Consider the following 12,887-nt stretch of genomic DNA (forward strand, 5'->3'; position numbering starts at 1 on the left):
ACTTGTACACCCAAGGCTTGGAGAACATCGATATGAAATTTCCCCTCGATCTGTCCAGCCGTTCTGAAGAAGATTATTTTATGGGTTTTAGGGTAAATCCAATAAGGCTGCCGAATCACGTGACCAATAACATCATCAATTTTTTTTTTCTGCGGACCATTTATCCCGAGATGACCCTCAAAATTCTTCATTCTGATGAAATGTAGCGTTCTACACCCGCAATTATGACGTCACACAAAAATCACACTTATTCCCCACGAGGAGTACTTGCTGTGTGCCAAGTTTCAATTTTTAGCTCGCCTGTTCGAAGAACAGAGAGGTATAGCGATACCCCCGGTGTGAGCGTGAGTGTCAGCGTGAGCGTGAAAATGTTAAAGTTTTTGGTGCAAGTTATTTCCTTTCTAATGTTTTTATCTACGACACTATTTTTTACTGATTACAATATACAAATACATATATTGCTTTAAAATTATTTGGATCAGACTTCACTGCAATGCTTTATAAAAAATATTATTAGACTAGTCTTTTAACCAGAGAGTTGGTGTCAAAGCCACCCAATGCTCGCCTGTTTATACATTTATCGTTTTCAAAAGACTAGTCTAATAATATTTTTTATAAAGCACTGCAGTGAAGTCTGATCCAAATACTTTTAAAGCAATATATGTATTTGTATATTGTAATCAGTAAAAAATAGTGAGGTAGATAAAAACATTAGAAAGGAAAAAACTTTAACGTTGATGTGCTACAAAAAAGTTAAGTTCAAAACAGGTCAAAAATTTAAAACATTTGAAATTATTTTTTAATTTCTACTTCACTACATCAATAATATACCCCAAAGGAACCTCCATGTCAAATATCAGCATCCTAGTACACATATTAAATGAATGGCAAGCTTCTAAATAACTTGCACCAAAAACTTTAACATTTTCACGCTCACGCTCACGCTGAGGCTGACGCTCACGCCGGGGGTATCGCTATAGCTCTCTGTTCTTCGAACAGGCGAGCTAAAAACGAAAAACGATAAATGTATAAACAGGCGAGCATTGGATGGCTTTGACACCACTCTGGTTAGCTCGCCTGTTTGAAGAACAGAGAGCTATAGCGATATAGCGATACCCTGGCGTGAGCGTGAATGTGAGCGTGAAAATGATAAAGTTTTTGGTGCAAGTTATTTCCTTTGTAATGTTTTTTTATCTACCACACTATTGTTTACTGATTACAATACACAAATACATATATTGCTTTAAAATTATTTGGATCAGACTTCACTGCAATGCTTTATAAAAAATATTATTAGACTAGTCTTTTAACCAGAGAGTTGGTGTCAAAGCCACCCAATGCTCGCCTGTTTATACATTTATTGTTTTCAAAAGACTAGTCTAATAATATTTTTTATAAAGCATTGCAGTGAAGTCTGATCCAAATAATTTTAAAGCAATATATGTATTTGTATATTGTAATCAGTAAAAAATAGTGAGGTAGATAAAAACATTAGAAAGGAAAAAAAACTTTAACGTTGATGTGCTACAAAAAAGTTAAGTTCAAAACAGGTCAAAAATTTAAAACATTTGAAATTATTTTTTAATTTCTACTTCACTACATCAATAATATACCCCAAAGGAACCTCCATGTCAAATATCAGCATCCTAGTACACATATTAAATGAATGGCAAGCTTCTAAATAACTTGCACCAAAAACTTTAACATTTTCACGCTCACGCTCATGCTGAGGCTGACGCTCACGCCGGGGGTATCGCTATAGCTCTCTGTTCTTCGAACAGGCGAGCTAAAAACGAAAAACGATAAATGTATAAACAGGCGAGCATTGGGTGGCTTTGACACCACTCTGGTTAGCTCGCCTGTTCGAAGAACAGAGAGCTATAGCGATACCCTGGCGTGAGCGTGAACGTGAGCGTGAAAATGTTAAAGTTTTTGGTGCAAGTTATTTCCTTTGTAATGTTTTTTATCTACCACACTATTGTTTACTGATTACAATACACAAATACATATATTGCTTTAAAATTATTTGGATCAGACTTCACTGCAATGCTTAATAAAAAAATATTATTAGACTAGTTTTCCTTGGTGCGGTTTCAGAGACACAGATGTCCAACGTCTGCGTTAATGATATTTTACCTGCCGAGTAAAATCGGTTATTGCCAACACAGATGTCCAACATCACCTCTGACCACCATCACACAGATGTCCAGCACCGTTTTTCCAACGCGGCTGCCACACCACATGACCTCTGACATCATAATTATGATTAGAACATTCTACATGAGTAGTACTTTTGATGAAAATTTCGTCTCAATCCGACAAGCGGTTGAGGAGAAAAACACTAAAGTTCTGTGCGTACAAACAGACAGACAAATAAACAAACAAACAAACAAGCAAACAGACAAACAATCAAACAATCAAATAAATAAACCAATGTCACCCGCAGGGTGACCCGTATCTTGCCAAAAGGTGACCACGTGTGACTTCTTTAAGGTCACACTGAGGTGAACAGAGCTGCTATCCACCAGGAGCGACTCCTTGAGGAATATCTGCCTACGAGAGATTCCGATGAGAATCATTCTACAGAGTAACCATGAAAAATATGCTTTTGCCTCATAACGTCACCAAATGACGTCATAATGTCTAAAGCTTGACATATCTAGAAAGCACTCATCGAGGTCTTCAATTTGAGGTACTACACGATATGGTTCCTAAAACTTGAAAATTTGACCTTGGGGTCAAATATGTTTGACCTAAGGCGCTAACCATGAAGGTCAAGGCCAATCGCCACCAAAAATGAATCAGCTGAGCGCCAGACCATGAAATATATTCTCATGAAGTTTGAAGACGATCCGATCAAAATTACTCAAAAAATAAGGGTTTCGTCGACTCCCCTGATTTGTGACAAACTGACCTTGACCTTCAAAATTTTATGCGCTGAAAGGGACCTCTATAGGCCTCTGATATGCGAAGTTACAAAAATTTTCAATGATAACTGTGCTCTGCAGAGTGATTTATACGTGATTACAGACCAAAAAAAAACAAAAAAAAAAAACATATGAAGGTCAAGGCCAATCGGCACCAAAAATTAATCAGCTGAGCGCCAGACCATGAACTATATTCCCATGAAGTTTTAAGACAATCCGATCAAAATTACTCAAAAAATAAGGGTTTTGTCGACTCCCCTGATTTGCGACAAAGTGACCTTGACCTTTGACCTTCAAAATTTTGTGCACTGAAAGGGACCTCTATAGGCCTCTGATATGCGAAGTTACAAAAATTTCCAATGATAACTGTGCTCTGCAGAATTTTTTTATACGTGATTACAGACAAACAAAAAAACAAACAAACAAACAAAAAAAACAAAAAAAAACATACAAGCTGAATAACATATCTTGCAAAAACTTCGTTTTGGCAAAATAACAAACAAACAGACACAAATACAACACCCTGTCCTCCAGCGAGGGTAATTAGCTTATTTTTGTCACCTACCAAACTCATCCACCAAGTTTTGTCACAACTCATCAGGCACAACTCTGATATATCATTCCATCTCTCTCATCTCTATCTCTATCTCTATCTCTCGGCCCAATCTCTCAATGGTGAAGATTCAATCAAGGAATTAAATAAATAAATAATTCATATCCAGATCCGGATCTTCACCAAAATAAAATCAGTTCGTTCTCGTCATCGACCCAACATGTCCAACAGGTTTCGTAAGAATCTGTCGAGATAACTTTTTGAGGCATCATACTCACAGACAGACAGACTTGAAAACAAAATCCACGTCCACCTTCAGTTGAAGAGGTAACAACACGGCCGAAGCATTTATTTTATTTTTTTGTATACAATTTCGAGGCTCCAATAAGAGCTAACACATAGAACTTACAACAAGTGGAGAAGGAGACAAGAGGGGTGGGAGAGGGAAGGAAAAAAAGTGTGGAACACAGACATGAAGAAATCTGGGGAAGGGAGAAGGAAGGTGTGGGGTACACGGGGTAAACAAGATGGACACGACAGGGACTTTCAGGAAGGGGAACAGGAAATTTGAAGAGGTGGGTTGGAGGTGGATTAACGGAGGTAGAAAAGATCGTGGTTTTGCATGGGGGAAGATATGAGATGGTGGTGAACTGCTGTTTTGAAGACCTGGAGGGAAGAGTGGGATTGAAGAGTGTGTGGGAGTTTGTTCCAAAGGTGGGAAAAAGAGGAATGAAAGAGAAGGTGAGCAGGGATTGCACTCTGCAGTATTCCTCAAAAAACTGAACACACTCAAATGAAAAACACAATCTTCATGAAACATCCTCCATGTACAGGTTTTTTTGGGGGGGGGGCAGGGGTGGAATCCACATTCATAAATGTCTTTCATTCTTGAGGTTATCCAACAGCACTCTTCATCTTATACCACAACAAACTCCACTCACACGATCCGAGGTTATCCCACAGCACTCTTCATCTGATACCACAACAAACTCCACTCACACGATCCGAGGTTATCCAACAGCACTCTTCATCTTATACCACAACAAACTCCACTCACACGATCCGAGGTTATCCCACAGCACTCTTCATCTGATACCACAACGAACTCCACTCACATGATCCGAGGTTATCCCACAGCACTCTTCATCTGATACCACAACAAACTCCACTCACACGATCCGAGGTTATCCCACAGCACTCTTCATCTGATACCACAACGAACTCCACTCACATGATCCGAGGTTATCCCACAGCACTCTTCATCTGATACCACAACAAACTCCACTCACACGATCCGAGGTTATCCCACAGCACTCTTCATCTGATACCACAACAAACTCCACTCACACGATCCGAGGTTATCCCACAGCACTCTTCATCTGATACCACAACGAACTCCACTCACATGATCCGAGGTTATCCCACAGCACTCTTCATCTTATACCACAATGAACTCCACTCACACGGTCCGAGGTTATCCCACAGCACTCTTCATCTTATACCACAACGAACTCCACTCACACGGTCCGAGGATATCCCACAGCACTCTTCATGTTATACCACAACAAACTCCACTCAAACGGTCCGAGGTTATCCTACAGCACTCTTCATCTGATACCACAACGAACTCCACTCACACGGTCCGAGGTTATCCCACAGCACTCTTCATGTTATACCACAACGAACTCCACTCACACGGTCCGAGGTTATCGCACAGCACTCTTCATCTTATACCACAACGAACTCCACTCACACGGTCCGAGGTTATCCCACAGCACTCTTCATCTTATACCACAACGAACTCCACTCACACGATCCGAGGTTATCCCACAGCACTCTTCATGTTATACCACAACGAACTCCACTCACACGGTCCGAGGTTATCCTACAGCACTCTTCATCTGATACCACAACGAACTCCACTCACACGATCCGAGGTTATCCCACAGCACTCTTCATGTTATACCACAACAAACTCCACTCAAACGGTCCGAGGTTATCCTACAGCACTCTTCATCTGATACCACAACGAACTCCACTCACACGGTCCGAGGTTATCCCACAGCACTCTTCATCTTATACCACAACGAACTCCACTCACACGATCCGAGGTTATCCCACAGCACTCTTCATGTTATACCACAACGAACTCCACTCACACGGTCCGAGGTTATCCCACAGCACTCTTCATCTTATACCACAACGAACTCCACTCACACGGTCCGAGGTTATCCCACAGCACTCTTCATGTTATACCACAACGAACTCCACTCACACGGTCCGAGGTTATCCCACAGCACTCTTCATCTTATACCACAACGAACTCCACTCACACGGTCCGAGGTTATCCCACAGCACTCTTCATGTTATACCACAACGAACTCCACTCACACGATCCGAGGTTATCCCACAGCGCTCTTCATCTGATACCACAACGAACTCCACTCACACGATCCGAGGTTATCCCACAGCGCTCTTCATCTTATACCACAACGAACTCCACTCACACGATCCGAGGTTATCCCACAGCACTCTTCATGTTATACCACAACGAACTCCACTCACACGGTAATCACCATGACACGAGGGAACCCGTGGGCACCAACACGGACCGACGACCTTACACTAAACCTGGTGCCCGGCGATGTCCGGATGAGTTCATCGAACACACGAACTCATTCCCATCCAATACCTTCAAGGTCTCAGCGAGTGGTCGGCGAGGAATTCTCGAGGATCCAACAAACTGAGGAGTCTTTCCCACAAACAAGCCGAGTCTCCTCAACTCACTAGGCCCAACCATTCCATTCTGCCTGAGCAGACTCCCCGTCCTCCCGCCGCCTCGTCCCTTTTTTGCCCCTCGGCCCTTGTATTCATCATTCCCTCCCTCTTGTTCTTTCTTCCTTTCTTACTTTTCCTTCCTTTTCCACACGAACATCACCGGCGTCGCAGCCACGGCGAGATGAGCAGCAGGAAGGGGCGGGAAGGCCCGATGGGAGGAAGGAGGGACGAAGGAGAAGATGTCCGTGATTGTTTTCCAGACTCTAATGTTAAAGGGAAAAAGGAAATGGTCGATTCAAACATTTCCTGGAAGTTTGGAGGGATTCAGGGGGAGTGGATAAAAGGAAACGGATCGACGTTGGAGTATAATGAACCAAAAATATTTATTACGTACTCAATATGGCGGAGTGGTTTTTTTACCACAACGTCCAATGTTTCCCGTGAACGCTTCTGCCCACTGCCACCACCATCACCTCCCCTCACTCCAACCACAACTCTCCACTCCCACCACCATCACCTCAAATCACTCCAACCACAACTCTCCACTCCCACCACCATCACCTCAAATCACTCGAACCACAACTCTCCACTCCCACCACCATCACCTCAAATCACTCCAACCACAACTCTCCACTCCCACCACCATCACCTCAAATCACTCGAACCACAACTCTCCACTCCCACCACCATCACCTCAAATCACTCCAACCACAACTCTCCACTCCCACCACCATCACCTCAAATCACTCCAACCACAACTCTCCACTCCCACCACCATCACCTCAAATCACTCCAACCACAACTCTCCACTCCCACCACCATCACCTCAAATCACTCCAACCACAACTCTCCACTCCCACCACCATCACCTCAAATCACTCCAACCACAACTCTCCACTCCCACCACCATCACCTCCCCTCACTCCAACCACAACTCTCCACTCCCACCACCATCACCTCTCCTCACTCCAACCACAACCCTTCCTCTCCCACCACCATCACCTCCCTCACTCCAACCTCCATCACCTCCCCTCACTCCAACCACCATCACCTCCCCTCACTCCCCACCACAAGAGCCCACCTCACTCCAACCACCTTCCTCTCTCTACTTTTGATCATTTTTTAAATTATTTTCTCCACTCAGCCCTCACACACTTCGTGTGTACGTCATCGTTATTCGACCTGTGAGATGTTGGAAAAAAGGAAAAAAATTCACAAGAGGTGATTTACAAGGTTTCAAATGCGAAGGGAAGGAGGGGGGCATTAATAAGGGGACGTATGAACGTGAAGAGAAGATAAGAAATTAGAAGGGGGGAGGGGGTAGGGGGGTCGATGGTGAGAGAATAATTATATTATTATAACATGCATGAACACAAGGGAATGGTGGGGATGTAATTTGTGGACGAGATCTCCACAGCTGCAGGGTCATGGACCGAGGTTCCTGGAGGCAGAATGTGCACCGTCATGTTATCCAATGTCGTGGATGTGGAAGGTTCATTCGAAAAAGGTTGTGATGTGAGGAAATATAAAACGGAGGGGATAGGGGTTGAGGAGGTGGTCGGGGATGAGGTGTAGGGGAGTGGAAAGAGGGGATGAAGAGGTGGGGAGAAGAAGTGCAGCAGAGGAGAAGCAGAGGAAGCGAATAAAAGGGTGGGAAGTGGAAGAGGCGGAGGCCAGGGGACGAGGAGGAAGGGAAAGAGGATGGGGACGGGGGGATATTGAGGAAGGTAGAGGTCGAGAAGGAGGAGGTGGGGGTATGGAAGAGGAGGAGGAGGAGGTAAGGTTGAGAAGGGGGAGGGGTAAGGTTGAGGAGGGAGGAGGAGGGAGGTGGTAAGGTTGAGGAGGATGGGGATTTGGTTGAGGATGCTGGGGAGGGGAGATTGAAGAGGGGAGGAGGGTAGGTTGAGGAGGGAGAATGGGAGAGGAGGGCAGATTGAACAGAAAGACGAGGGGATGGGATGGAGGAGTCCAGAGGAGGGCAAAAAGATGAGGATTGGAGAATGAAGGGCACGAGGAGAAGAGGAGGAGGGGGAGAAGCGATGATGAGTGGAGGGAGGAGAGGGAGGAAATGGTGAAGAAGGAAAGGAAGAGCCGCGCCCCATAAGATCCTCGAGGCATTTTTTGGGGGTAAAAGTTGACAAACACTTTTATCAACACAACACGAATTTCCTGAATCCATTTGTCCTCCCCGCCAGGCTCGTTCGATCTTGTATTTCGACCCGGTCATTGTCTGGATTTTAAAATGAGATCACATTTTGTGTTTTGGATCAATTCCACATCAGCACGTTCCATCATGTGTACTAATCAACTTTCATTCGATGAGAAAAACTATTTTACTTGATGGGTTTTTACCTCCACTACCGAAAGTGAAGGACGTTATGTTTTCACCCCTTCCTGTCTGTTTGTTTGTGTCCAGGATATCTCAAACAGTTGTGGACGGATCCGGATGAAATTTTGTGGACAGGTTCGGTGTGTTACTATGACGAAATAATTAGATTTTGGTGAAAATCCGGATCCGAATCCGAATACTAGAATCTTTTAAGTGATTCTTCATCATTGAGAGATAGGGCCAAAAACGATATCGTACTGTATATCATGATATTCCAAGAATATATTAGGCCCGGTATGTTCTCGTGGATCAGGCATTACGTGGCAGAGGTATGTTCTCCACTGAGTGCCCCTCCAGTTAAGTCTGTTTCTGGTGTATGTTCCCCCTCCATCACTTCCCTTTCCTCAAATGGAACCACTGCTGACATCGCACGTGAAAAGGCTGAATGCCTAAACTCTGTGTTTGCTTCGAAATCTTGTGTCCCAAACCATCGCTTTTTGTACCCAACTTACCCAGTCGCACCCAACTGTCCCTGGACTCCGTGTCCTTTTCTCCTGACAAGGTGGAGAGCTTGATGTCAAACCTCAACTCAGATTCTGCAACCGGTCCAGACGGCATCAGCCCACGTGTCCTAAAAACCTGCTCCTCTGCTCTTGCTCACCCTCTCTCTGTTCTGCTCACCCTCTCATTTGCTCAAGATCATCTGCCACCTGCTTGTAAATCAGCAAACATTACCGCTCTGCATAAAAGGTGCAAAAACAGATCCCTGCAACTACAGACCAATCAGCCTTCTCCCAACCATCAGCAAGGTTATGGAATCCATCATCACTTCAGACATCAAATCCTTCCTCTTCTCCAATGGCTTGAATTCCGATCATCAATTTGAATTCAGACCAGGTCACTCTACTCTGGATATGCTGCTTCTGCTCTCCCAACAATGGATGGAGGTCCTCAATGCCGGACATGAAATCAGAGCCGTATCCCGAGCCATATACGGTCTGACACCCTGCACTGCTCACCAAACTCTCTTCATGTGGTATCCAAGACCATCTCCACTCATGGCTCGCAGACTTCCTCTCCTGTTTCAGTCAACGTGTGGCCCGAAATGGAGTTCTTTCATCCCCCCCCCTTCCTGTCCAGGCTGGAGTTCCTCAAGGTAGCATTCTGGGCCCTGTTCTTTCTCTGGTTTTCATCAATGATCTCTCTGACTCTCTGGAAAATCCTCTTTATCTCTTTGCTGATGACTCCACCCTCTGCGGTGCCATCTGTCGTCCCTCAGACTGGCAAGCAGCAGCTTCTTCGCTCACTGCTGATCTGGATAAAATCACAAACCGGTCCAACACGTGGAACGTGTCTTTGAATGCAGACAAATCTCACACTCTCACTATGTCTCTCCGAAAGGACCGTTTGGAAACACCAACCCCTCCGCCCCCCCCCCCCATCTACTTTCTCAACCATCCTCTGGAAGAAGTCCTTTCTTTCAAGCTTATGGGTCTCACTATCTGCCATGATCTTTCCTGGGAAAGCCACACTTCCAACCTTGCCACCAAAGCAGATCGCCGACTGGGAATCCTCTGTCATGCAAAGTCCTTCCTCCGCCCACCTGAGCTCCTGACCACTTTCAAAACTGTCGTCCGCAGCCTGATGGAGTACTGCTTTCCCCTCTGGGCTGGTGCTCCCACCTCTCACCTTTCTCGTCTTCATGCTGTGGAAACCAAGACATTTCGGATCATTTCCTGCGGTGAGGCTGAGTCTTTGGGTCTCGCACTCTCTCTCTCTCTCACCACAGGCAGGTCGGTGGTCTTTCTGTCTTCTTCCATCTTCTCTTTTGGCCTCCCCCCCCCACCTGCTTTGTCTGAGATATGTCCCCCCCCTCTCATATTTCCGCAGGACGCTCATGGTCCGCCAGCAACCCGGTTCGGATAAAACTACCAAAATCAAGAATCACTGCTCTTTCATTCCCCTTTTTCCCCACCTTCGGAATAATCTCCCACACTCTTTTCAATCCCACTCTTCCCTCCAGGCCTTCAAAACAGCAGTTCACCACCACCTTTTATCTTCCCTCATCCAAAACCACAATCTTTTCTACCCCAAATAATCCGTCCCAAACCCACCTCCTTCAAATTTCCTGCTTTCCTTCCTGAAAGTCCCTGTAGTGTACATCTTGTTTACCCCGTGTACCACGCCCCATCCCTCTCCCTTCAACAGATCTCCGCGTCTCTGCTCCCCACTGTTTTTTCCTTGTCTCTCTCACCCCTCTTGTCTCCTGCTCCCCTTGTACGTTCTGTGTGTTAGCTCTCAGACGAGCCACGACAGTGTATACAAAAATAAAAAATACCCCTGGGTGCTCACCTGGTGGCGGCTGGAGAAGATAACCAGGGAAGCAGTGGTAGGCACGGATGTTCCATGAAATATGTAACGGAGAATAAAGTCAATACCGATGGATTTTTTTTTTAATGCCGTGAACAAACTTTGGAACATCACAAATGATGAAGTTTGTGGCAAGTTTCTTCGGAATTGTGAGTCATTTCTGAGAAGAAAGCAAATACCTCTTTAAGGGGGGGGGGGGGCAACCCCTCTGTAAACTCCCCTCCGTAGAACACCCTCAGAGTCTGATTTTTTTTTTTAATGCCATGAACAAACTTTGGTACATACAAGGTGATGGACGTTGTGCTAAAATTTCATTGATATCGTATGTATAGTTTCAGAGAAGAAGTTACAAGTATTTGTGGACGGACGGACAGACGGACGACGCGCCATCCCATAAGTTCCCCGGAACTACGTTCCAGGTGAGCTAAAAACCAGGGATGATTGACTCGCGAGGAAAACAACGGCAGGTTGGGAGGGAAGGAATGGAATGCATGTAATAAATTATTTTGTACACTGAGGTCGAAATGAATCTAAAGGAACAAAGGCACCTCACTTCAGACTCAGACACAGATGGGGGAAAGGGAACAAAACCAGGGCACTCAGCTCTGGTGGCAGTGGGAAGAAGCAGGTGATGGGGAGGGACGAGGAGCAGGGACGATGAGGGGACGAAGCACACGGGCAGGTCGACGAAACGGAGCAAGGCAGGAACGACAAAATGGACAGAGGCAGGTAGGCAAGACGAGGAGACACTGGACAAAGACAGGCAGGCTGGACGACCTCCTTAAAACTCTCCACTTTCTTGCACACACCAAAAACTCCCAGCTGCATTTTCCGTTCTCTGAGATTCTCAATGCTCTGATCAACTGCCCAATCAGGCTCCTCCTTCTCCCTGGAGCAACGCTCCCCCCACCTAACCCCGTGCTGTTCCATCGGTCCCCCGTCGCTCTCGTGGCTCTCCAAGCTCCGCCCTCTTTTTCTCGCATACTCAGTGTTCCAGCACTGCCCACCCCCCCACCCCCCCCCCCCCCGGTAGATGTTGACAAAGAAGGTATACACACAATTTCCTTCACTCTAATCCCTAATTATTACCACCACCACCCCCTGTGCAAACAGGACAATTCTTTAGCCATTTCCCAACTTCTACATCGAGATGGCTATCGACTCACATATGGACTATGCTACTCTATACATTCCTATCCGCTCTTCGGGAATATCCAACCTGACCCCCCCCTCACACAAACGTAACACAGCCCCCCCCCTCCCACGGAACCGCAGCTACTGCAAGTTTCAATGCAGGGACAACAGCTCGAGCCTTAACACTTACAGACTCACTCCTGATTAACCTCAACTAAATAAATCAGGAGGGGCTGTGGGAAGCGAGCCGAGGCTAACTCACCTAACCTCGTTACCATACTACCCCCTCAGTTGCAAGTAGAATACCAAAAATGTACATTTTTTACATGTAGTGGATTCTCCCTTCTCGTCTCCTCGCTCCGATGTCCTGGAGCGGGGAGAGGATGGCTCCAAAAACACAACAAACAGGCATACCTTATCCACAATTCAACTTCTCAAACAATCAATCCCCTCGAATTGACCACGTGCCCCAGCAGATGTCACCTGCTCCAGCTGTTAGCTGAACCCAAATACCCAATTTCACAGGCTACCTGCCCTCTACAGCACGTATCAAGTTGCATGGGACGGAGTGGAACATTTCCACATTCATACACAATTCCCTCATTCACAACAACAACCATCACATTCCCTGCTGAGCCTTGGCTTCATCTCTTAAAAAACTGCAGGTGTGGCCCTCAACTTGGTACCAGGGAGGTTCTGTACAAACAAGATGGTGGGGGTGCTTCAGGCGGTGGTGCCGCAGTCCAGCCGCAGTCCAGACGCAGCCGCCGACCTCCGCCGACCTCACGACTTATTT

At 45.8% G+C, this 12,887-nt stretch overlaps 1 protein-coding gene across 2 annotated transcripts in view; it reads right to left on the bottom strand.

Annotated features, from left to right (window-relative positions):
* KBTBD2 (kelch repeat and BTB domain containing 2) overlaps positions 1 to 6,571 on the bottom strand; it is a 70,537-nt gene extending 63,966 nt beyond the window's left edge. Inside the window, exon 1 of one of the 2 annotated variants that reach the window (XM_085876746.1) lies at positions 6,390 to 6,571. The gene's annotated coding sequence lies outside the window, so the exon portion shown is untranslated. Of the gene's footprint in view, positions 1 to 6,172 lie in introns of both variants that reach the window. The other variant, XM_085876745.1, reaches the window with a different exon arrangement.
* Between the last annotated feature and the right edge of the window lie 6,316 nt (positions 6,572 to 12,887).

The sequence above is a fragment of the Eptatretus burgeri genome, chromosome 4 (assembly GCF_056783735.1).
Source record: "Eptatretus burgeri isolate ZD-2024b chromosome 4, Ebu_testis_v1, whole genome shotgun sequence".
NCBI classification, from domain to species: Eukaryota; Metazoa; Chordata; class Myxini; order Myxiniformes; family Myxinidae; genus Eptatretus; species Eptatretus burgeri.